This window comes from Chiloscyllium punctatum, chromosome 50 (genome assembly GCF_047496795.1).
Source record: "Chiloscyllium punctatum isolate Juve2018m chromosome 50, sChiPun1.3, whole genome shotgun sequence".
In the NCBI taxonomy this organism is placed as follows: domain Eukaryota; kingdom Metazoa; phylum Chordata; class Chondrichthyes; order Orectolobiformes; family Hemiscylliidae; genus Chiloscyllium; species Chiloscyllium punctatum.
In genome coordinates, this window is record NC_092788.1 from 38960461 (window position 1) to 38988232 (window position 27772).

The 27772-nt window shown below is 43.0% G+C and overlaps 1 long non-coding RNA gene across 1 annotated transcript in view; it reads left to right on the top strand.

Annotated features, from left to right (window-relative positions):
- LOC140470141 (uncharacterized) overlaps positions 1-27772 on the top strand; it is a 766637-nt gene that overhangs the window by 627095 nt on the left and 111770 nt on the right. The window lies entirely within an intron of this gene.

The window sequence follows — 27772 nt, forward strand, 5'->3', positions numbered from 1 at the left end:
TGGGAATCAGAGTAACCTCTCCAGTGTTTGGGGTCAAACATGACACAAAGGAAGATGTTCACCATCTCAGTCCTGGGTCACCTCTGTGGGAAATCCTCAGGGTAGCTTCCTCTTCAAAAACATCTTCAGCTGCTTAATCAATGTCTCCCCACCCTCACCCTTCCCACCATAAGATAGAAGTGGGGATGGTCACTGAAGATTCCACAATGTTTAGAATAATCTGACGCCCCCGTCAGGTCCTGAACTGGTCTGTGTCCATGTGCAGCAGGACCCAAACTCTATTGAGGCTTGTGCTTTTAAAGAGTCAATAACATTCATGTAAAAAGATTGCCTGTCACTGCACATTGCCCCAGTAAAATAAGAGTTCATTCCGCACCTCACGCTGGTTTCACAGGAATATGAGTAAGTCATTCGGCCCATTCACACTATTGGAGAAGGACAGGGACAGCCCATTCAGTGCCTCCAGCCTATTACTCATGAAGAGAAGGAGTCTAGTGTGATTGACCGCACAAAAGCTCCTCAACAATATTTGAAGGCGTAGCCGAGGCTCTTACGTTTTCTTATTTTAAAGAAAATGTAAACTGTCGGTTCCAGATAGAGTGTGACTGGTCAAACTACTCGGTGTGATGCAAAATGCCATTTACTTTAACACGAAAGATGAAATAAAACCAAAGAAAGAGGAATTTAGAATAACGTAATTCTATTGGACAAGTTAACAGAATAACAGATCTAGGAACTATTACTAATTCAAGTTTGGGAGAAGATTTGTAGATTGGGTGCTCGTTGTTGCGGTTCTGTTTGCCGAACTGGGAATTTGTGTTGCAGACGTTTCGTCCCTGTCTCGGTGACATCCTCAGGGCTTGGGGGACTCCTGTGAAGCAATTCTGTGATTTTTCCTCCGGCAGATATAGTGGTTTGTATCTTCTGCTTCCGGTTGTCAGTTCCAGCTGTCCGCTGCATTGGCCGGTATATTGGGTCCAGGTCGATGTGTTTGTTGATTGAATCTGACGATGTCAACTAGACAGGGGACGAAACGTCTGCAACACAAGTTCCCAGCTCGGCGAAAAGAACCACATCAACTATTACTAATGAACTGTTCCAATATAGGAAAATCCTTTAAACACAGCCCTTGGCAAAAAGGAAAATTCAGACACAGAATGTCACAAATATCTCTCCAGTCCAGAAATTAAAAACGGCATCAAGAGAAATGTCAGCAAGGGTAGCTGCCAGGAGATAGTCACTGAAGCTTCCAACTCTGTGGAGACCCCAATAGTTTCTGATGTTACTGACAAAGCAAAACCCGGAGATCCTATTATGTGAGAGCTGATCACACTCATTCAGGCTGCATTAAAATAAACCCAAGGCCTCCCTAGCTGTTACTCAAGTGGTCTTAACTAACCAGCTTTGTAACGATCGTTCAATCTCTTGCTTAAAAGAAACCAGAACAAAATAACCTCTTAAAGCTGCAGCATCATCACACTTGTCGGCACATCGAGCCGTTAAACAGGAACCAGGGATAACCCAGTCAGGCCTTTGGCCCTGTCCAATCAGACTAGGAAGAAGTCATTCAGTCCCTTGAGTCACTTACACAGGAACGGTAGGAGGACATTCCCACCTCAATGCACTTACAAAGGGGCAGAATGAGGTAATTGATACTGATTCCTGATGAATACCTTATGCCGGAAACGTCGATTCACCTGCTGTGCTTTTCCAGCAAACCACTGTCTACTCTGATCTCCAGCAACCGCAGTCCTCGCTGTCTCCTAATTCATGCTCCAACATGATGACCAAGTGGGGCAGAGGCTGCACAGACAGACTGTTCCACGTTGTTCCTCGTAGCTCCGTCAGTCATGATACACACGTGGGACTTTAACGTAGTTTTCCAGTGGTGAGGAGGGAAGCCATACATCTTGTTTGAAGTCACAAGAGAGGCAATAATAATCTCTGACAAGACAGCCTGGTGTCCTCTATGTAGGGCGGAAGCTGATGGGAATGGCTACCTGTTTCAGATGGAAGGTATTGTGGCTGCTGTTGGGGATTGTGAGCAACATGACGTTGAGTACAGGTTTACACGCCGACTGCCCAATAACGTGGGGCGAGTTAATTTAGGCATATAAACTATTAGGAAAGTCACGTTAGACTGATGAATGGACTCTCTAAGTTCAAATAATGCTGATCTTGTTCGTGTTGATCTTGTCTAGTGCACGTCCTATTCAGTGTAACCTGTATGCCTTACTCTGTCCAAGTCTATTTCCACCCTATGATCTGTCTGGCCATGCTTACTATGACCTGCCTCCACTGCTCAAAAATAAAGTGTTTCCCTGTACTGAGGTACATGTGACAATAAATCAAACCAATCAATCCTGGGTAAAGTATGGAATTTCTCACCCGATCAATGTGACTTTTGGAAATAAGTGATCGCTGCCACTCCTCGTGTTTAGCGTCACCATTTCTTCTTCTTTCAAAGCTCTACTGATTAAACACTCAGCTTCTTCACTCTATCCTCGTGATACCATCACGCGTGTCTGTGGTAAGGAGATCATTCGGTACAAAGGAGATCAAATCTGTAGAGAGTGTCCCAACCACTCTCTCAGCAAGGCTCTACAACAGCAGGAAGATGGCATTACTTACGAACTTGAATCATCTTACAATGAAGGACAGCATACCATTGACTGCACCCATTACTTACACCCATTACTTATATTTGGAGCAGTCAGCATAGACTTGTGAGTTGGAGATCACGCTTCCCAAATTTGTTAGAGTTTGTTGATGAAGTGACCAAGAAGGTTGATGAGGGCCGAACGGTAAACGTAGTCTCTATGGGTTTCAGTAAGACATTTGATATGTTTCCACATGTTCTGGAAGGTTCTATCACGTGGAATTCTGGGGGAACTGGCCAATTGAATACACAGTTGGCTTGATGGTAGGAAGCAGGGGGTTTAATGGAAGAATGCTTGTCAGACCGGAGCTGGGTCCATTGCTGTTTATTATCTATGAATTGGTTGAGAATGTACAAGGCATGATTAGTCAGTTTGCAGATGACACTAATATAATTGGTAGTGTGATCAGTGAGGAAGTTTATCAGAAATTGCAGCAGGAATTTAATCAGGTATGGAAGTGGGCCGAGAAATGGCAAATGGAATTTAATATAGATGCATGATGTCGTGTATTTTGGAAACTGAACTCAAGGTAGCAGTTTCATGGTGAATGGGACGACCTTAAGGGGTGTAGTGGGCAGAGAGACCTTGGCGTTCAGGTGCAAGGTTCTCTGAGAGTGGAGTCACAGGTAGACAAGGCAGTGACGAAGGCATTTGACACACTGACTTTCAACAGGCCGTACATTGAATATGGAAGTAGGGAAGTTATGCTGCATTTATACAGAACTTTGGTAAGGCCGCACGTGGAGCATTCTGTTCAGTTTTTGTCACTTTGTATGAGGGAGCATTTAATGAAATTAGAAAGCGTGCAGAAGAAATTAACATGGATGTTGCCAGGACCCCATGGTCTGAGTTATAGGGAGACGTTGGACAAGCTAGGACCTTTCCAATAGAGTGTAGCAGACTGAGGGGGGACCTTATAGAGCTGCATAGGATCATGAGGGGCATGGATAGGGCGAATGCTCTCAGTCTTTTTCCAAACTTTAGAGAATCGAGGATTAGAGGGGATCAGTTTACGTTGAGAGGGGAAGGAATAAAAGGGAATCTGAGGAGCCACTTCTTTACACAGAAGGCTGGTACGTGGATGAGCTACCAGCAGATGAGGTTGAGGGTGGTACATTAACAACATTTAAAAAGCATTTGGGTAAATATGTGGATGGGAAAGGATGAGAAGGATATGGGCCAACTGCAGGGAAATGGGGTTAGCTTGGATGGACATTTACAAGGTGGAATCGAACCTCTCTGTTAATTCAAACCAAACACCCAGAAAAGCTCGCCTCACCTCGTAATCTGTTAAAATATGAGCGACACATATCTCCTACTTCCACTATTTAAACAAACATTCACAAATTAGTTTGTTAACGTCAAGAGTGAACACTAAACAACAGCTGTTCAAAAATACAAGACCCTCTTTTCTTAGCAACTTACTATCTGTTTCCAACTCCATAAAAATATGCTATTCTACCAACCCACATATTAAACCTTGCAATCTCAAGACCACACAGTCTCTATCTTCCCCGTTGTGTTCATTCTTCCAGCCGCTGATCCCCAAATCACGTTTTGTTTTACTGCAAGTAGGTTTGACATGAATATGTATCTTTGATAGAGAGTGCTTTTGAGAGGGACAGTTCGCACTCCTGCTCTGCAGCAGTTACTCTGCTGTTGGATGGCAGTGGCTCTTCCCCTAGTGTTCAAAATGCTGGGTTTATATCCTCCCCATGGTACAATAATTCTCATAATTTGATTGCTTTCCAGGTGTCGGAACAATAATATTCAAATTCAGTTGGCTTCTGGTATCCTGAGCATTATTTAAACTACTAATACGTCATCCCTACCTGCTTCACTCTCCGCTGTTTCAGAGTTTTTTATCTGCTTTATTCAATGCTGTGCCCTCTTCAGGTGCTGTTGCGCTAACTCACCTACTCCATCTAATCTCTCCCTCACCTCACATACATAGTCCAAGTGTGAGATCTCCGACTTTGGTCCTGTCAATTTAGATTTAATTCAATTCAAAAGACTTCACTTCATGTACGAACATTAACTCAAAGGAAGTAAACTGAGTAGATTTATTTCGGGTATCTTTGATGATAAGCAATTTAATGTGACACCTTTGTCCCAATCATTTGGCCAATACTGACAGTACGATGTTAACATGGTCTTCAGCGTATGATGCTAACTTTCCAATACTCCATGGGATTCAGGATGGGACGCCCTTGATTTAAAGTGCTGTATGTCTAAGCTATCCATGACTTCCTAAAACAGCTGAGCGGTAAAATGAGACCCTTGGTCTGACTGAATCTCTCTGCGGAGCCCACAGCGAGTAAAAGAAGCTACCAACTCCTGCACTTCACTTTTTGCCTTAACACTCCATAATGGAATTGCCTCTTTAAATCTGATAGACACATCCATTATGCTCAGCAAATATTGGCTTCTTTTATTTTTATTTTAGAAAGGGAAGCTACACATATAATCACAACCCACGTGAAAGCTTCTTCGAATGCAGGAATTTGCAACAAAGGTGCTGGTTTTATTACTGCCTGTGACTTATCTACCATTTGGCATGTGTTACATGTACAACAAAAAATAACCACGTCCTTGTGCATTCCAGGCCTCTAGAATTGCTTATGTAGTTTAGCTTCGGTCTCCCGTAAACTTAGGTGACCACCTGCAGTTAGTTGATGTGCTACCCGTAACACGGTATGCGACCAATAACACAATCTGGTGCACTTCGGCCCATTTCCCTTCTGCACTAACCTAACGTTTTTCTCCACGTTCAGGTTTTTCCTGCACCGTTACATCAAACAGGGTGTCAGTTAACTGAACATCAACTCTTTTGTCTTTTTCTTTCGTTTGTCCATTCTGCTTATGACAGTGGGATCTTGTTACTACACAGTCTGGAAAATTCCTGGGTATATTTCCTTTAACTCCTCAGTTCCCTAGTTTTTATTTGACTTCTCCACCACAAGGGGTGACTCTCCCACATTGGATCCTATTAAATCATTCACAAGAACACAATGTATTCCTGGGACTGACACTCTGTCACTCACTCTTACTGTTAGTTCTCCAATCGTGATGTTTCTGTCCCCAACCTTAATTTCTGTCCTAATTCCACAAATTATCTCGCTCTTGAGTAACATGTCAGAAAGAGTGAAAATACAAATAGTTGGAGTGCCAGGCCTCTAGGAATTCTCTGGCATGTCTTTGCTTAGCCTGTCCCAGGATAGATCCAACCACAACGCCCTAAACAAACACATAAATCTAGATACCATCTATCAACCTCTCAGAAAACGAACAGGAAATGACATCACCATAAACCCCAGGAACCCCATCCAGGACAAACATATAAATAGAAAGCAGGAGACAACAGCTTCGCTTCACTTGGAGGTCGCCACTGATGATGTTACCTAGCCAGGTAATGAAATGTCTGGATATCAATCCTACAGCTCAGCGAGCAAACCTACACCCTAAAACTCAACCTGAGCTACAAATTTTCACAAACCGTGCATTTGTAATTTAAGTCTTTTCTAACTCTACTGCAGTTGCCTGTTTCTCTCACACACCAAAGTACTTGACCATCTCCATTACAATTAAAGCTTTCCTTTTGTCCCTGGTTAAACCCAATTCTAATCTACTTGCTAATTCTAAATATATTCCGTCTTCTGCCTTTCTAAACTTCTTTGGCAAACTTGGGAACCTCTTTAGTAATGTTAAAAGCCATTTCTCTCAGTTTTAATTGAACCGACCACAAGTTAACAGAGTTAAATGAATTTTCTCACCGGTTTTATTTGAAGATCTAGGTCAATAATTGCCACGTGTTGGAATCTGCTGGGACCTTTTGTACCCCAAATCTGTTCAAGTCGGTCCAAATCCCATATGGCAAGGCCCCAAACTGTTATGACATCAATGTCGAACCCCTCTGTTAATTAAAACCACACACCCAGAAACGCTAATCTCACATCATAATCTTTTGAAACGTGGGTGACAGAGAACTCCTAAATTCCACTAATTAATTACAAATAACAATTTTTATGTATGCATGTTAGCTCGCTGAACTTGAAGGTTTGCTTTCGGACGTTTCGTCACCATGACTAGGTGACATCATCAGTGAGCATCTCCGCTGAAATGCTGGTGGTATGTCCCGCCTCTCTATTAAAAGGCCTTAGTTTCTTAAGGTGGATGATGTTATTTCCAGTTTTCTTTATTACAAGATAAGGTAGATAGGATATAAATTGATGTTTTTACTGATGGACTTCTGGTTACAATGCCATTCCTCTAAGAACGTCCTGGCGTGTCTTCGTATGTGTGTGTTGTTACAGTCAAAATGGTGCCCTTCCTTTTCTGTATTATGGAACATAGTGATCGTGGGTCGTGTCTTTTGGTGACCAGTTGGTGTTCATGCATCCTGGTAGCATGACAACAGGACCATTTCAATGTCGAAAAAATGATTTTGTATACATTGTTTAATCAATGTGTGTGCAGATATTTTTCATGTGTGCACAACACATTCTAAATGAATAACAGAGACACAGTTATCGAAAAATGATGCACATGATGTATAAAATTGATGAAACATTACTTCATGCTCAGCTAATGTGATATGTTCCCCTTCTCTCAATGTTCCCTCCTTTTTCTGGAATTCTCTACACTATACTCTCATTCTTATCAGGATGTGTGTTTTACATTCTTGCTTGTGGTATCGCAACGTACTTCAGTTAATCCATTTTCAACAGGGAATTCAATATATTGGCCTGCTGGGTTCTTTCCAAAGCTAGTGTCTGTCGTATTATTGGAGATTAAAATTCTGGCATCAGACCCAGCATTTGAACAGATTCCTATGTTGTACATGTACTGTACAAAGGACTACAGCACACCGGAATTACCAAAACATTGAGGGATGTACATCTACTTCTTTCAATAATCTAGTTTTCTATTTTTTCACATTTCCTCGTCTATATCCTCTCTCTCGTTCTCTCTTTGTATCTAGTTAAGAAATTTGCCAATTATTCTTTATGTCCCATCTCTCAATAATTCTTCTTTCAGTTTATATCTATTGCTCTCTTTTTGATGTAATGTGATTATAATTGAGCAATGTCACAACAAAGACATGAGGAAGGAACTGGCCAGAGTAAATTCGAAGGGGAGCCGAGTAGGGATGACCATGGAGCAGCAATGGCAGGAATTTATGCTGGATAATTCAGAGGATATATGAAACTCTCCCAAAAAGGGTGAAATGTACTCATGGGAGGACAAGCCAGCCATGAGTGATAAGGCATCAAAACAAATGAGAAAAACATACAATGTGGTGAAGATGATTGGGAATCCAAAGAGTTCCTTGGCTCTGAAAATACATAAGGCCGGTATCAGTGACACGACAGAGCTCTTAATCATGGTCAGGGAGAGAAACAGATGGAAACACATTCAATTTAAACACAGACGATGGTATTACTCAAGGAAAAAGATTCAGATGAATTAAACAATTAAATTAAAATCAGTTTTTTTTTGATGGATTGTGTCAGATTAGAAGCATGACCTCAGCAGAGTGAGAATATGAAAATGAAAGTGTTACCACATCAGAAACCAGAGTCGGTCACTGAGTACAGGGTTGATGGGTGAAAGAGTCTCGATGTGAACTCGGGGACAGACATTAGAATTGCATTTCAGATATTGCAGCTCAAAACTGCGTATTCACGGAATGCTGTAAACCACAATAGCAGGAGAAGCAGAACACCATTCAACCACCACCTGTAACATTTTGCCCAGGGATAATGTCCTTAGTCTGCCATTACAATCAACACGATCTATGTTTCAGTAATGACTGTGGGTGAACATGTCAGGGTCAGAACCACGTGAACCTAAACCTGATGCTAACCCATTAATGTTATCACACCTGAGCAACAGATCTGATCGAAGCTTCGCAGTCCTGCCACATTCAGTCATAAGTGGTAATGGGTCATTAAACAAATGACTGGAGGAAAGGACTCCACAAACATCCCCATTGTAGATAATGGAACAGACCAACGCATCAGTGTAAAAGTCAAAAATGTAATATCTGCCCGATCCTCAGCCAGAAGTGTTGAGTCGACGATCAACTTCACCCTCGCCATGATGCCCGCAGAATCACAGATGCCAGTCTTTAATCAATTCTATTCGATGCACGTGAGATGAAGAAACAGCTGAACACAGTAGATACGACAAAGGTAATGGGCCCTGACCCCATTCCTGCAATGGGACTGAAGACCTGTGCTGCACAATAAGTCGTGTCCCTGGGGAAGCTGTTTCATTCCAGCTCCAACTCGAATATCTCACTGGCAATGAGGAAAATTACTCAGCTATGTCCAGTCCCCTAAGAGGAGAATAATTACAATCTGACAAATTACTACTGCCTCAGTAGTCACGATAGACAAATTGGTGGGAGTTATTTTTGACAGAGTAGTCAAGCAGCACAGAAATAACCTGCTCAGTGTGGTTTCCGATAGGTCCCCATGTGGAGATGGTGCTAATGTGGAGATATCGCTGGATTACTAATCCAGACCAGACAAATGCTCTGGCAGATTCTGGAAATTAAAAATAATTAATAAAATATTAAGATGCAAAATCTGGTGTCAGTAACAGTGACCTTGAAGCCAATTGGCGATTGTAAACACGAATTTGCTTCTCCCATGGACTTTCAGGAAGTGAATCTCCCGTGCTTTCCTGATCTGGCCTAAAAGTCACTCCAGACACACAGAGATGTGATAAACTCTTCAATGGTCTCTGAAACGGCCAAGCAAAACACTCTATTGTATCAAACTACTCCGAGGTCTTAAAGGATAAAACTAGACAGAACACCCGGCAGCAGCCTCGGTATTGGAAAAGGGACGGTAAACACAATCCTGTCGCCCCTGCAGAGACCTCCTTCCTAACATCTGAGAGTTTGTGACAATTTTCCCACAGACTACACAGAAACACCGGTAAAGGAGGAGGACAGTGAAGGAACGCTGATAGATTTCCAAGTCAGGGTGGTGATTGGCTTGGAGGGGAACTTGAAGATGGTGGTGTTCCCATACAGCTGCTGCCCTTGTCCTTCTGGATAGACGTGGTCATGAGTTGGGAAGATGGTGTCTGAGGATCTTTGGTGAATCATTTCAGTGCAACTTGTAGTTAGTAAAACACTGCTGCTGCTGCTGGGCGTTGATGGTGGAGCATTGTGGATGAAACGACACTCAAACTCGTTGCTTTGTCCTGGATGGTATCAAGCTTCTTCATTTTGCTGGGGCTGCAATCATCCAGGAAAATGGGGAGTACTCTATAACACCTCTGACTAATGCATTGTAGATGATGGACAGACTTTTGGAAGTCAGGATGTGAGTTATTCGCCGCAGTATCCATAGCTTCTGACCTGCTCTTGTAGTTACTGTGGGCGAGTCCAGTGAGTTTCTGGGCAATGATTACCCCCCAGGATTTTGATACTGGGGGATTCAGTGATAGTAGCACCATTGAATGCCAAGGGGCAGTTTTTAGATTGTATTTTAGTGGTGATGGTCAGAGTCTGGCATTTGTGTGGTTTCAATATTACTTGCCACATGTCAGCCTGGATACTGTCCAGATCTTGTCGCATTTGGACATGGATTATTTCAGTATCTGTGGAGCCACAAATGTTGCTGAACATTGTGCAATCATTGGCGAGCATCCCCGCTTCTGACATTATAATCGAGGCAAGCCATTGATGAAGCAGACCTGAAGACGCTTGGGCCTAAGCCACTGCCCAAGGGATTCCTACAGACTTGTCCTGGAAATCAGTTGACTGACCTTCATCAGCCATGACCATCTTCCTACGTGTCAGGTATGATTCGTACTAGCGAGGAGTTTGACCCGGATACGCATTGATTGCAGTTTTGCTAAGGCCACTTGATGCCACACTTGGTCGAAGGCAGCCTTGATTTAAAGCCCTGTGTCTCTCACCCCACTTCTGGAATTCAGCTCTTTTGTCCATGTTTGAGGTAATGAGGTCAGGAGCTGAGTGGCTCTGGTAGAGTCCAAACTGTCCGTCATTGACCAGGTTATTGCTGAGCAGGTGCTGCTTGAAAGGACTGACACCTTCCATCACTTTACTAATGATTGTGAGTAGACTGATGGGTTGGTAATTGGCTGGATTGGATTTGTTCTGCTTTTTATGTATAGGAGATTCTTGGGTACTTTTCCACACAATCAGGTAAATGTTGTTGTTGCAAGTGTATGGGAACTGCTTGGCTAGGGACGTAGCAAGTTCTCGAGCGCAGGTTTTCAGTACTATAGCCAGAATGTAGTCAGCGTATGTACCCTTTGAAGTATCCAGTGTCGACAACCGTTTCTGGACATTGCGTCGACTAAATGGAATTGCTGATGACTGGTAACTGAATTACTGAGGAACACTGAAGGAGGCCAAGATGGATCATCCTCTCAGCATTTCTGACTGAAGATTGTTGTGAATGCATCAACCTTATCTTTTGCACTGATGTGCTGGGCTATTGCATCATTAAGGATGGGGATATTTGTGGAATCTCCTCCTCCAATGACTTGTTTGATTGTCCCTACCATTCCTCGACGAGATGTGAAAGAACTGCAGATCTTAGATCTGATCCGTTGCTTTTGGGATCACATAGCTCTCTCTATTACTGATTGCTTATGCTGTTTGGCGCACAAGTTGTCCTGTGTGGTGGTTTCGTCAGGCTGACACCTCATTTTCAGGTATTCCCAGTGCTGCTCCTGCCATCCTGCACACTCCATTGAACCAGGGTTGATCCTCTGGCTTGATGGTAATTGTTGCAAGGGAGATATGAGGTTGTACAATTGATGACTCACAACACCTTATGGAAACCCAGAATTGAACTGCTAGATCTCTTCGAAGTCTGTCCTATGTAGTCCGGTGACAGTGCCACCCAATATGATGGAGGCTATTCTCAATGTGAAGGTGTGACTTTGTGACTATGCGGTGGTCACTTTTACAGATACTGTCATGGAGAGATACTTCTGCAACTGGCAGATTAGTACGGATGAGGTCAAATATGTCTCTTCCCTCTTGTTAGTTCCTTCACCAACTGTGGCAGACCCAGTCTAGCAGTTATATCCTTTAGAACCCCACCAGCTCGATCAGTAATGCTGCAGCTGAGCCCCACGTTGTCGTGGACATTGAAATCCCCCACCTAGAGTACAAATTTGTGTCCTTGCTACGCTCAGGGCTTCCTCCAAGTGTTGTTCAGCATGGAGGAGTACTGATTCATCAGTTAAGGGAGGTTGGTACATCGTAATCAGCAGGAGGTTTTCTTTCCCAAAGGTAAACTAACACCATAAGACTTCATGGGATACAGATTCACTGTTGAGGACTCCCAGAGCAATTCCTTTCCAATTGTATCCGATTGCGCTGCCACTTCTGCTGTGTCTGTTCTAAGTTTGTGAGAAGATTTGTAGCTCGGGTGCTCGTTGTTTTGGTTCTGTTCGCCGAGCTGGGGATTTGTGTTGCAGATGTTTCGTCCCCTATCTAGGTGACATCCTCAGTGCTTGGGGACCTCCTGTGATGCGCTTCTGTGATCATTCCTCCGGCATTTATAGTGATTTGTATCTGCCGCTTCCGGTTGTCAGTTCCAGCTGTCCGCTGCAGTGGTTGGTATATTGGGTCCATGTCGATGTGCTTAATGTTTGAATCTGAGGATGAGTGCCATTCCTCTAGGAATTCCCTGGCTGTTCTCTGTCTCTTCTGCTGGTGAGACAGGAAATATCCGGGGAAGGTGATGGGGTGTCAGGGATATAGTCATACTCACTGAATCGTACCTTACAGACAATGTCAGGCTGTTGCTTGATGAGTCTGTTTATTTCGATTCACTGTTTCCTGCCAGCTGTCCCATTCTAGAAACATGGCCATATATTCGCCCCAATCCACTCAGATTTTATTTTGCAAATTAGCTTTCCCAAAATTTTCCTGAAAAACCAAATACTTGTCTCCCAGACCGTTTCTCAAACATAATCCCCATTTCATAAATCCGTGTTACTGTTGTTTCTGACCATTACTTTCAGTCCCAATAATTTATCCTAAATCTTTTATTTACTATGTTCTATGTTCCATGTTCTAGAACCCTTTTCCACACCCGAATTGGTTTTTCTCGTATTGTTAGAAAGTTCTGTGAAGACAGAACTGAAGTAACTGTTTCATAGTTCTGCCATTTCCCTGTTCTCCTTTGCCCATTCTCTGGTTTCAGATTGTAAGGAATCCGCACTTGTTTTCTCATTCTTCTCACATTGATATGATTTGACAAGCTATTACAGTTCACTCTTATAACCCTTGTGAATATACTCTTCAGAAACCCAACAATTTCTGCCTTTAGCTACTCCATAATTGACCTTCCACACCATACACTCACAAGAGCATAGACCAACAGAAATACAGCACGATCTATATTAGTCCCACTTTCCAACGCCAGGCCCATAGCAGGGAATGTTATGACACGTCCACGTGCACGTTCAAGGACTTTTTGATGGTTGTGAGGTTACCTGTGATAACTCCGCTCTCAGGAAGTGCATTCCAGACCCCAACAGCCTCTGGGCGAACAAGAATCCTCAAATTCCTTCTAATTCTCAAACACTTCACTTTAGAAGTGTGCCCACTTGTTCTCGACTCTCTGACTAAAAGGAACAGCTGCTGTCTATCCATCCATGTCCATGCTTCTCATAATCTTTTCCTTCTGAATCACATCCCCCTCAGCCTTCTCTGATCCAATGTGAACAACCCGAGCTTAGCCAGCTTCTCTCCATAGCTGATATGCTCCATCACAGGGAACATCCTGGTGAATCTCCTCTGCATACCATCCAGTACAACCATATTCTTCCTTTTAAGTGGCTTCTAGAGCTACATGCAGTACTACATCTTGGCCTAACCAAAGCCCTGTATAGCTCTTATAATCTATGCCCCGATTGATAAACGCTACACCTAAGGTCCGGTTCTTAACTAGTCCTGCTCAGTCCCATTCAGTGATGAGTGAAGAAGCACCCTCTGAGTTTCCCAATATGCTGCCATTCATTGAGCACTCCCCTGTCTGGTTCCTTCTTCCACAGTGTATCACCTCATATTTATCAGGGTTACGTTCCAACTGCCCTTGATCTGACTACCTGACCATTCCATCTGTATCTTCCTGTAACATAAGACCTTTCTCCTCACTGCCAACCAACCGGGCAAACACAAACGTACTTATCACAAACCCCACCCCCTTCACCCACCCCCTTCATTCACATCTACACCATTTATAAATACCACAAATAATAAGGGACACAGCACTGATCCCCGTGGTACACCAGGAGACACTGGTCACCAGTCACACAAACAGCCTTATCCCACCACCCTCTGTCTCCTGTCACTAAGAAACTTTTCGTTGTTACTTGTCACGTTAGCCTTGATTGCATGAGACTTTATTTTATTTTAAATTTTCCCATATTGGGCTTTCTCAAAGACCTTGCTGCAAAACTAAATAAACGACCTCCTCAAACTAATTCAATCAAATTCATTAGATGTGACTTTCTTCTGATAAAATCATGATGATTATCCCTGATCAAACCTTGCTACTCTGACTGGAGCTCAATTTTCTCCTTCTGTATTTTCTCCAGTAGTTTCCTTAACAGTGATTTAATACTCGTTCCCCTATAGTTCCCTGGTCTATCTCTACCACCCATACTGTGAAGTTAAAAATCACACAACACCAGGTTCTCGTCAAACAGGTTTAACTGGAAGCAAACTAGCTTTCGGACCGTCGCTTCTTCATCGGGTGATTGTGGAGGACACAATTGCAAGGCACAGAATTTATATCAAAAATTTACAGTGTGATGTAACTGAAATTACACATTGAAAAATACCTTGATTGTCTATTGAGTCTTTCATCTGTTCGAATACCATGATAGTTTCAATTCATTCATTTGTAAATAAAAAAAAATATCAAAAGTTGCTTTCTCAGGTTAAATGTAACAATTGGTGTGTGTGTGGATATTTGTGTCTGTCTGTGTGTGTGTGTGTCTATTTGGGTTGGGGGTTGTGAGTGTGAGAGAAAGTGTATATATATGTGTCGTGAGTGTAGAATGTCTTAAATCTGTGAGGGGGTGTATGTGTGAGTGTGGGCATGTGTGTGTGTCTGGGGTGTGGGTTGTGAGTGTCTATGAGAGAGAGGATATATGTGTGTGCATGAGTGTGAAGTGGTCTAAGTCTCTGAGAGGATGCATGTCTGAGTGTGGGAGTGTGTGTGTTCCATGTGTATATATGTATATAGGAGTGGCTCTGTGTTGGTGTGAGTGTGTGTGTGTATAGTGAAATGGTAGTCACCTGTAGTGTGACATGAACCTAAGGTCTCGGTTGAGGCCCTCGCTATGAGTATGGAACTTAGCTATCAGCCCCTGCTCGGCCACTTTTCGCTGTTGCCTCTCCCGAATTCCGCCTTGGAGGATGGTCACCCGAAGGTCCGAGGTCAAATGTCCTGGACCACTGAAGTGTTCCCCAACTGGGAGGGAACCCTCCTGTCTGTTGACTGTTGTGCGGTGCCCATTCATCCATTGCCATAGCCTGTGCTCGGTTTCCCCAATGTACCATGACTCAGGGCATCGTTGCCTGCAAAGTATAAGATAGACAACGTTGGCTGAGTTACATGAGTACCTGCCACGTACATGGTGGGAGGTTTCCCCACGTGTAATGGTGGTATCCATGTCCACAATCGGACACGTCTTGCAGCGCCTACCGTGACAGGGTTGTGTGGAGTTGTCCTGAAAGCCCCGCAATGTGCTATGAATAATGATCTGTTTGAGGTTTGGCGGTTGTTTAAAGGAAAACTTTGGAAGTGTGGGAAGGTCGTGGTGAGGTGCTCATTCTCATTGATAATGTGTTGCAGGTCAAGAAGTACATGGTGAAGTTTTTCAACTCCTGGGAATTACTGAACAATGAAGGGTACCCTGTCGGTTGCAGCACGTGTCTGTCTCCTGAGGAGGTCATTATGGTTCCTTGCTGTGGCAACCGACAGGGTACCCTTCGTTGTTAAGTATTTCCCAGGAGCTGAAAAACTGCGCCATGTTCTTCGTGACCTGCAACACATTATCAATGAGAATGAGCACCTCGGCAAGACCTACCCCACACCTCCTTGCCTTTAAATAACCGCCAAACCTCCAACAGATCATTGTTCATAACAAGCTGCTCAGCTTTCAGGACAACTCCATACAACCCTGTCACGGTAGGCGCTGCAAGACGTGTCAGAATGTAGACATGGGTATCAAAATTATATGTGAGGACACTTCCCACCATGTACGTGGCATGTACTCATGTGACTCAGCCAACGTTGTCTATCTTATACGTTGCAGGCAAGGATGCCCTGAGGCATGATACATTGGGAAAACCAAGCAAAGACTACAGCAATGGATGATTGGGCACCGCATAACACTCAACAGACCAGAAGTGTTGCCTCCCAGTTGGGAACACTTCAGTGGTCCAGGACATTCAGCCTCGGACCTTCGGGTGACCATCCTCCAAGGTGGACTTCGGGACAGGCAACAGCGAAAAGTGGTCGAGCAGGGGCTGATAGCTAAGTTCGGTACCCATAGGGAGGGCCTCAACCTGGACCTTGAGTTCATGTCACATTACAGGTGATCACCATTGCACTATATACACACACAGGCACACCTACACACACACACACACACACACACACACACACAGGCACTCCTATACACACATACACACACACGGACTCACATATACACAGACACGCACACAGACACTCGCACACACCCTTACAGACACACATACTCCCATACTCATACATGCATCCTCTCAGAGATTTAGACCACTCTACACTCATGCAGGCACATATATCCTCTCTGACAGACACTCTCAAATCCCCACCCCACACACACACACACACTCTCACACTCACACGTGCACCCCCTCACATAATTAAGGCACACTGCACTCACTACACACACATATACAAACTCCCTCACACTCACAACCCCCAAGCCAGACAGACATACGCACAGACAGACACAAAGACCCACAGGGGGGCACACATACATTTTGGGGGGTGAATTTATACTTGCAGAGTTACTTTTGTACTTTGCTCAAAAACTGCATGAATACAGTAAAACTCTGTTATCTGACTTTTTAGATTAGAATTGATCTTAACATCATGGCGTAGACAGAGAACACACGGTGCTAACACCTTCGACATATTGTCTAGCTAACCCAATTGTTACAGTTAACCTTCGAATGCAACTTTTTTAAAATGTTTTTTTTTATTTACACACGGAAGAAGCTAAACTATCATGGTATTCGAACAGATGAAATACTCAACAGATAATCAAGGTCTTTTTCAATGTCTAATTTCAGTTACATGATACTGTAATTTTTTGCTATAAATGCGGTGCCTTGCAATTTTGTCCTTCACAATCACCTGATGAAGTTGCAGCTCTCCGAAAGCTAGTGTGCTTCCAATTAAACCTGTTGAACTATAACCTGGTGTTGCGTGATTTTTAACTTTGGACACTCCAGTCCAACACCGGCATTTTCAAATCATGATTACTGTGAAGTGGAATGGTATTAATTGTTCTCCAGTACTCTGACACCTCCCCGAAGGTCAGATTCTAATTAAAATTAATGTTAGAGGTCATCTCGCCACTTTATTTATGCTCTTCTCAAGCATCATTGTGAGATTTTCTCCAGATCTCCCGTTATGCATGTGGAGTAGAGAAGGACAATGATTTTCAACAATGCTGTGTATTACCCTAGAGAGCTGAGACTACTCTAAACTGGGTGGGAACCTTTCAGCAGCCTGGTAAATATTTTGCTACCTCTTGTACAGGATCATAGTGAGATCACATTGGAGTAGTGTGTAAAGATTTTTTCTACTCAATGAAGAAGGTGTATTGTTACATTGGACGGAGTGCAGAGATGGTTCCTTCAACTGATTCCTGCAAAGAAGGTATCTTAGGATGGGGAGATAGCAGGAAAGTGGAACAGAGGCCGCGATAACATTAGCCATGATTATATTCAATGGCGGAGCAGATTCGAGGGGTTGTATTCCTGACTAATGCTCCTCGTCCATACTCAGCATTTCGACCGTGTGACACTGTAAAGGGGGAGGACGGTGTATCAAACAGGAAGGAGGCACTCCGGATAAGTCAGTCTTAATCAGTTTGACAGAACGTCACCAGTGGAGTCACACAGTGACCAGTGCTGGGTCCTCCACTATTTACAATCTATATCAATGATCAGGAGGTTGGAACAGATATACAGATACTGAGTTTCGTGATGTCGCTTGGATAAGCAAGAGATTAAATTATCAAGAGAGGGTGGAGTGTCTGCAAATAGATACAGAAAGTTAAAGGCAATGGATAATCATTTGGCAGGTGCAATACAACAAAATATAACCTGTAATTTCATTTACAGGAGTAATAGAAGGCAGTATGTTACTGAAATGGAGAGGGATTACAGGACTTAATGATACTGTATACTGGGGGGTTCACTCAGACCCGTTCAGACATGGGAGGTTTTGCTCCATCCCTGATCGTCTGCTCCTTGACACTGCAAGTGACCCCATTGCTCTCCGTACACATGGAATATTTTGTTGTAGTTGGTTGGTGGTGGGGATGGTGTTTTGAAACGTGTATCAAGGGGACGGCTTTTATCCAAGACACAATTATTCCTTTCGACATGGAAACCCATAGACGATGGGAATGGCTGCCTGCTTCTGAATGAAGGAACAGTGGCTGCTTTCAGGATAGGGGTATTCACCAACATGATGTATTGTACATGTACACACTTTAACATTAATAGAGTGAGATCTCCTTCAGTTCCTCTACCTCTCCGCATGTAATGGCTACTCTGCGGATACCATGTACATCTTGGGAATCCCACTATACTGGGAAAATAAGGATACACCTGGCAGCTTCCCGCTGAGGGAGAAGCAATGTATTGACCTCATCCACCATATACATCCTCTGTCACCGAATGGTGACATTGATGTTGAGATATTGGGAGATGATGGAGCTGTCACCTCGTCCTGCCTGGAAAGTTTCGGATCACAGAAGCTGAATGAAACTGTGACCCTAACAGCCACTGGCAGCACCGTCTTCACCCTGGCGTGAAGCTGTGGGTCGTGTTTAAGGAGGTGACACCGCTCTGTGACCAGGTCCTTGTTCAGTCAGGGTCCCCTCACACTCTGCTCCTGGGTTAAGTGGAGCTTGGGAAGCTGTTCCTGGAAAATCCGGGGTGGATACAGCAGATCCCTTTCCCCACACACACTCACTCCGTGGTTTCAGAGCTTCCCTGTCTGCAGCCTCTGTTCCATTTGGTGTTCATGTTACACATCCAGATGGTGTTACCATAGTCCCCAGGCTCCAACCAAAGTTGGGTCACCAAATCCACCGGTTTCTCTGAATGTCCGAGGCAGCTCACAGCACAAGCTCCAGCACACCATCCCCAGCACTTCCACTAACTTTTCAATAACAGGAGTCAGTCAGAAACCCCTCGGCTACAAGTGTTGTGGACCAGACCAGATCCCCGTAAAATATGTTAAGAAGGCCACTTAGACCCAAACCTTTCCTTATTTTGAATATAGATGTGAAGTGTGCTTCCCAGATATGTTCTGACTGGTCAAAGCACTCGACATTTAGCCGAACATAATCTATTCAAATGCTTTAGTAAAAATACAATCAAAGAAAATAACATTTTGGGATAGCTTATATGTCGAACAATTACACAAACAGTAGATACCGTACCTTCTTGGTATACACGACTCGGCACAAAGATATATTCAAATACAGATTCTTACATGCAGTTTTTTGATCCAGGAGAAATCAACATCAACAACCATCTCAGAGAGAAAAGCAGCTAGGGATCATGTATTGGAACTTCTAACCCTGCTGGGATCTCCAGCAGCTTCTAAATGCTGCAGCTAAAAACAAAACGAGAAAACCTGGTCTGGGAGAGCTGCCCACTGCCCTTCGATTGTTACCACCATTTAATGAAACCTAAAGGCCTCCTCAGTTATTTCCTTAAACTGTGTTCAGACAGCAGTTCGGCACCTCCGCCTTTAAAATGTCTCTTAAAAAAACAAGAGAAAATAACCTTTTTATCGTGATAGCATCCTCGCAACTCCACCTTTAATAAAATGATCTATCATTATACAAAGATGGATTCATTTTAGACCTCCTAATCTTCCTTTATTAGTAGCAGGTAGATAGGATAGTGAAGAAGGCGCTTGGTATGCTTTCCCTTATTGGTCATAGTGTTGAGTACAGGAGTTGGGATGTCATGTTGCGGCTGGACAGGACATTGGTTAGGCCACTGTTGGAATATGGCGTGCAATTCTCGTCTCCTTCCTATCGGAAATATGTTGTGAAACTTGAAAAGGTTCAGAAAAGATTTACAAGGATGTTGCAAGGGCTGGAGCATTTGAGCTATAGGGAGAGGCTGAACAGGCTGGGGCTGTTTTACCTGGAGCGTCGGAGGCTGATGGGTGACCTTATAGATATTCACAAAATTATGCGGGGCGTGGATAGGATAAATAGGCAAAGTCTTTTCTCTGGGGTCGGGAAGTCCAAAACTAGAGGGAATAGGTTTAGGGTGAGAGGGGAAAGATATAAAAGAGACCTAAGGGGCAACTTTTTCACCCAGAGGGTGGTACGTGTATGGAATGAGCTGCCAGAGGATGTGGTGGAGGCTGGTACAATTGCAACATTTAAGAGGCATTTGGATGGGGATATGAATAGGAAGGGTTTGGAGGGATATGGGCCGGGTGCTGGCAGGTGGGACTAGATTGGGTTGGGATATCTGGTCTGCATGGACGGGATGGACTGAAGTGTCTGCTTCCATGCTGTACATCTCTCTGACTCTGTGATTCTATGACTGCAATGCATATATATTATATTGACTCTGAGTATATAAATGTTCTCAACGAGATTAGATTTCAGACATTTTACTCCTGCCATAGAATGCCTTTGTCTTTCTTCATCCAAGTCTCCAGAATGTGTCAAAACTTAGGTTTTCTCGCCCTGTCACCTGTATAATTTCAAATTGAATGGCAGCAATAATAAGCTCAATTGAAACAGACTGGTATTCTTCTCCCTAAACTTCTCCAAAAGACGTTAAGGTTCCACGATCAGTGATAAAGTTTTGTCTCATGTATGTTATTCGCAATTTAAATGCTGAAATGTTGTACCACCAACACCTTCTCAATGCCTTCTTCCCCATTGTGGAATAAATCTGTTGATGTTTCCACTGGACGCTCCAACCACACGTTACATAATGGACCACTTCTCATCTCTCCAATACTCCCTCTGAATGACATAGCTCCTTATTTCTCAGCATAAAAGAATTACATGTTTCTGTACCTCTTAATGCTCTAATCTCTTTACCTGCTACTCCTGGCCTATACTCATAAACCTTACTTTCACAGGTAAATGTTTTAATCGCAACAGACTGGTATTTTTTGGCCTGAACGTCTCCAAAAATGTTAAGGGGTCACGATCAGTGATAAAGATTTGTCTCAGGTATGTTCGTGGCAATTTAAATGCTGAAATGTTGTAATGCCAACACTGAGCTCAAGGCCTCCTTCCCCATTGTGGAATTAATTTGTTGATGTTTCTACTGGACACTCCAACCACTGATTACATAATGGAGCACTTCTCATCTCTCCAATAGTCCTTCTGAATGACATAGCTCCTCATGTCTCAGCATTAAAGAATTATATGCTTCTGTGTCTCTTAATGCTGAAAACCCTTTACCTGCTACTCCTGGCCTTGGCAAGTAAGCCTTACTCTCACAGGGATATGTTTTAAGAAGATCTCGCACATTCTTCTCAATCTCTCACAGAAACCAAACTTTGATTTCTGAACCAAATTATTATCATCAGACATTTCAGCTTCTAATCTTGCCATTGTAACTCTCTGCTCTTCCACACGAGTTCTCACGACTGCAGGAAGTGAATTGTTGAACTTCTCCAAAAGAAGAATCTCTCTAAGTGTGCCATAGTTTTGCTCTGTTTTTAATGCCCTTCCGCACCTTTCAAAATTACTTTGTTTGATTCTTTCAAACTCAATGTGCGTTTAATGAGGCAGCTTGATTTGCATTCCAGAAACGCTGTCTGTAGGCTTCTGGCCCAAGCTTATATGCATTTCAGATGGCTTTGTTCACCACCCCACAATGGCCAGATACCTCTACTGCTCGGGATGCAAATACCTATCAGCTCTGTGTGGTTCAACTAAGTCCACACGGTAACTGATCACTGCATTTGTTTAGCCAATTTCTCAAATGAAATTAAAAAGGCTTCCCCATCCTTCTCATCAAATTTAGATAATGCCTGGGGCATACTTAAACAGATCCCCATCAAGCCTTTGGCTCCTAAAGGGTTGCTCATCCTGACTATCCTCCTCATCCAGCCTGCCGTCTACCTTCATCTCCGCCTTTTATGTCAACTTTCCTCTCTAATTGCTAAATATTGAAGTTGAAACTCTCTTTTCTTCTCTCTTTTTTCTCTCTTTCTTCTTCATTTTCTTTTCTTTTATTTCTACTTCTCATTTTAATTTAAATGGTTTCAATTCCTTCTCATGTTCAAGGTGCCTCATTTGAAATTGAATTCGAACCATTTCCAAAGAGTCTGATGGCAGTTTCACCAAATGTAATTGCTGAGCTATAGCTGTAATTATCTCTCATTTTCTCACAGACAAACACAACCCCAACTCCAGCTTGTCTGCCAATTCCTACATATTTGCCTTCATTACCTTTTGTAAACCCCCCAACTTCACTTTTCCACACCCAGAGAACTCTCAGTGACTGAAAGAATCTTTATACACAAAACACATTTTAAACCAAACGAATTCAACATCCGGAACAATTACCATACGCGACCTTTGAACCCAATAGTCTCCCAGTGCATACTCTCCAGTGTCTGCATGAGCTTATTCTGGATTCTCTGGTTTCCTCCCACAATCCAAAGATGTGCATGTCAGGTGAATTGGTCATGGTAAATTGTTCATAGTTCTCAGGGATGTGTAGGTTAGGTACCTTAGTCGGGGTAAATGTGTAATAATAGGGTAGAGGAATGGGTCTGGGTAGGTTACTCCTCGGAGGGTCGGTGTGGACTTGTTGGGTCGAATGGCCTGTTTGCACACTGTAGGGATTGGAATTCTACACCCAATATGGTATTATCGATTTAGAACCAGACAAGAGACCCCAGTTTGTTATAGACCAACCAGACTGCCTCAAACTATTTCAAGAAGGTAGCTTGGATGCCAACATTTTCTTATTTTAAAGGCAGATGCGAAGTGGAATTTCCAGATATGATGCTACTCACCGAACCACCCACCATTAATTAAAACATAATAATTCAAACACTCTAATGATAATCCATACAAAATGAAGAGGATTTTAGAATAACTTAACTATTGGAAACCTTAACTGAATAATGGATACAATACCTTCTACAAATGAACTGTTCCAATATACTAACATCACCTAAACACACTCCATGGTAAAAAGGAGCATTCAGACATACAGTTCTCCAATTCAGGAGGAAACAGCATCAAGTGAAGCTTCAGAGAGAACAGCAGCTAGGGATAATTTACTAAAACTTCCAACCCTTCTGGGACACAAGCACCTGGTAAGGAAAAAGAACGAGAAAGCCTGGTCTGTGCGAGCTGGCCATTGTTACTACTATTTATTAAAAACCCTAAAACCCTAAAAGTTATTTACTTGAGCCGTTTACAGTAGGCAGTTTGGACTTTAAGATCTCTTGTTAAGAAAAGAGGAAAAAACCTTTTTTAAAAAAAGTGACAGCATTGTCACACAATTTAGATGCTTGGTACTTTACTCAATGAGCTTCCCCGTGTTACTGATCGCAAGGTCACCTGAGTTGGCAAATACAGGTACAGTCCAAGTTACAAGGATGTGTCTCATAACTTCTGAAACTCGCCTCTCCATGGGCAATCACATGGGACATACTGGGAAGTGAAAAACAGCCTGACACACGCCATTTCATTATTTCTGAGCTACACAATGCCAGCACTCGATACACTAGGGAGACAAAACCCAAGGCCAGGGAAAGATACAGAGGGACAGAGAGATTCACATTAAAGACAGAAAAAAGACAGTTAATTAACTGGGAGGAGGTTGTGGAAATATGCGGAAAAAGACAGGGCATTGGGACTAACTGGAGAAGTGAGATCTTCGAGAATATAATTACGAGAATGAGAACATTGAATAAAAGCATTGTCAGATCGGCTGAAATGGTTTGTTATATCAAATTCTGAATCTGCTTCACAGAACACCACAAACAACATAAACTGGGACAAGATGACAGCCCAACATGGAGAGCTGTGCAGACCATGCTAGTGTGTTGCTCAGTAAACGGCACTATCTGCCCAGCATAGAGAGTATTGCAAACTTTACTATCATGCTAACTATACTCGCATCAGATTACCGTCTCCAGCGGGAAGGTTTGCTCTCTCTGCGTGTGTGTGTGTGTGTATATGTTTGTGTGTATGTGTGTGTGTGGTCATCAGAGTGTGAGAGAGAGAGTCCGTGTGTGTGCGCGATTGGCGTGGTTGAATGCGAAACTCATTGTTTGAGAAGAAACGCACATGGAGGAAACTATTTTAAACACGAACAACTGGCAGGCTTTTGGATAATCGACAGAGAGAGAATGAGAGAAGTTTCATCGACAGATGAGATAAAGTGTTTGAAAATGTCAAAATAAAGGTATTGCCAGAAAAAACAGCAATATATATCGGCGTGCACATGAATGACAGATGGATGGGATTTTGGTGTGAGGTCGAATCAGATTTGCTTTGGCAGGTTTGAAGCCGGGAGCATCAGCAGCAGATTATTAGCTTCATTAAGACTGTATTTCATAGCTCAAGGTTCAAACAGCAGATGGAATAAACCATTAAGATATATTCTGGAGTGTGGAGTATTTCAAGTTAGAAATGGTCAGGGAATGGTGTCAGGAATCAGCTCATGGTCAAAGGGATCACCCACAGTTGTGACTCGTCAGCTTCAGCAGCAGATATTGGCCAGGAATGGGATGGAAACAGTGGAAGGAAGTGGAGTTTGTAAACAGAACAGTGGAGATTGACCTCCATGCTCGTAATATTTAAATAACGAAGGCCATGATACAATAAATTGTAGTTCTCCGCTGAAACTGAGTAGTTCAACATAGAGACCCATGAGTAACATTGCCAGAGCAGAGGGAGACAGGAATTGAACACCTTCATTGATGTAGTTAGTAGTGGTCTGGATGGTGAATATCTGGATTCAGAATTTCAACAGGAACAATAATAGTGGGTAGAAGTGTAGAATATATGAAAGAACAGAAATTCAGTCATAACAAGTTTATAGAAAAAAAAGGACAGTGACACTTACCAGGAACACGAACGATAGCCAGGAAGGGATAATAAAAATATTGAATAATGCGAAGAATGTAATAGATCAGCAATGATAATGGCAACCAATCAAATGCAGAAAGATAACAAACATAATCGCACAAACTCCTTTTTATTGTTGGAATATTCCAGTTTAATGTTCTCAGATTCTGATCCATTGTTGGAACATTCCAGTCTAATGTTCTCAAATTCTGTTCCATTGTTGAAATGTTCCAGTCTAATGTTCTCAGATTCTGATCCATTGTTGGAACATTCCAGTCTAATGTTCTCAGATTCTGATCTCTCCTCCCCTTTTCTCTGGAGCTGCTGATCCCTGTCAGTGCTGTCGGTGATGCTCTGTTCATGTTATGGGGTAACACATTGAACGGCGCCCATTTATGATTGAAAGAGGGAAACCCTCCACTGGGATGATTAGAATCCTTGGAGACTGGCATTCATCACAGTCACTGAACAAGTAGGATCAGTTCACCAGTTCAATACATCACTTTTCATAACACTATAAAAGGGAACATTTATTGTGTTTGGATGGAATGGATGAGGGTTGCTGAGGGATGGACCATAAACATTTAAATCTTTTAAATCTTTTTGGCCTTGTATATGAGAGCATTAACAGGACACTGCAGGGCTCTATATATGTTTCACTCTGTTTATGAAAGGAGGCAGAAATAAAATAACAGATCGGCTGCATAAAAAATAACGACGGATGGGCATGATTCTAGATGCCTCAACCTTCAGTATGGTACTTATTGACCAGTGTGAGGCTACTCCGGGTTTTAAATGCCCTGTTTTCAAATCCTTTCATAACCTTGAGACAGAGCACTGAGACTACTGCTCAGGAACAGGCCGAAGCAATTCTGTCCCTATGGGCCTCTTACAGAAGGATAGGAGAAGGCCATTCAGTCCATATTAGCCTGTTGCTACTTGAAAAGGTGGAACGCTGGAATATTAGTACATTTTGCCAACAAAATCATTCAAAATAAAAGGATTTGTCGCTGCAGCTGTATGAGGTGTCACTGAGATGACACCTGGAGTACATTGTTTCTGTAACTGAGAAGGGATGGACCTCCATCAGATAAAGTTTATTGGCTGCTCGTAATCCAGGGGTTGATGTATCATTTAAAGTCTCGTGGCTTTTATACAGGGAGAGGAGAATCCCATTCCGCCTCTCGAGCCTGTTACAGAGGGGCAGGAAGTATTTATTTAACATTCAAGTCTGTTACACATAAATATTACTTTTACACTAGTTATGGAATAGGAAAGACCTGATGTAAACATTAAAGTTCTAACTTTGAACAAGGCCAATTTTGAAAGTGTTAGGTGAGCCCTGTGAAAGGCTGATTGGAATACCCTATTCACAGGTTAAGGGATGGTTGGGAAATGCAAGGCCATCAAAACCTGGTTTCAGCGAGTCCAGGACCAACGTGTTCCTATTAGTGAGCGGGGCAAGGCTGGTGGGTGCAGGGAGTGCTGGATGGTTAGATATATTGATGCTCTGGTCAAGGTAAGGAAGGAGGCATATGTCAGGTAAACAGAGCTGAGATCAAGTGGATCCCCAGAGGAGTATAAGGGCAGTAAGTATATCGTCAACTCGGAAATCGGGCCACAAAAATTAGAAGTAGGGTTAACGAGGTATTGAAGAAATTCTACAAATCTTTTCATGGCAAAAGATTACCTAGGGAGAGAATAGGGCACCTTAAAGATCAGGAAGGCTACCTATGTGTGGAACCACAAGAGATGGGAGGGATATGAAACGAGTATTTCTCCTCAGTATTTAATGTGGAGGGAGTTACAAGAGCAAGAGAATGAAGAAATGTATAGTGATAGCTTGAAAAGTATCTGTATACAAGGAGGTGTTGGTCATTTGGTAGGGTTAATGGTAGGGTTCTTGGTCAGGTGGAGGAACAGAGGGATCTTGGGGTCTATGTACATAGATCTTTGAAGGTTGCCACTCAGGTGGATAGAGTTTGTAAGAAGGCCTATGGAGTATTATCGTTCATTAGCAGAGGGATTGAATTCAAGAGTCGTGAGGTGATGTTGCAGCTGTACAGGACTTTGGTTAGGCCACATTTGGAGTACTGTGTGCAGTTCTGGTCGCCTCACTTTAGGAAAGATGTGGAAGCTTTGGAGAGGGTGCAGAGAAGATTTACCAGGATGTTGCCTGGAATGGAGAGTAGGTCGTACGAGGATAGGTTGAGAGTTCTCGGCCTTTTCTCGTTGGAACGGCGAAGGATGAGGGGTGACTTGATAGAAGTTTATAAGATGATCAGAGGAATAGATAGGGTAGACAGTCAGAAACTTTTTCCCCGGGTACAACAGAGTGTTACAAGGGGACATAAATTTAAGGTGAAGGGTGGAAGGTATAGGGGAGATGTCAGGGGTGGGTTCTTTACCCAGAGAGTGGTGGGGGCATGGAATGCGCTGCCCGAGGGAGTGGTAGAGTCAGATTCATTGGTGACCTTTAAGCGGCATTTGGATAGGTACATGGATGGGTGCTTAATCTATGTTAGAAGTTCGGCACAACATCGTGGGCCGAAGGGCCTGTTCTGTGCTGTATTGTTCTATGTTCTATGTTCTATGTTCTATTTTAAAACACATAAAGGTGAACAAATCCCTGGGACCTGATCAGTTATATCGCACAAGTTTGTGGGAAGCTACGAAAGAGATTGCTCTGCATTTTGCTGATATATTTGTATCATTGATTT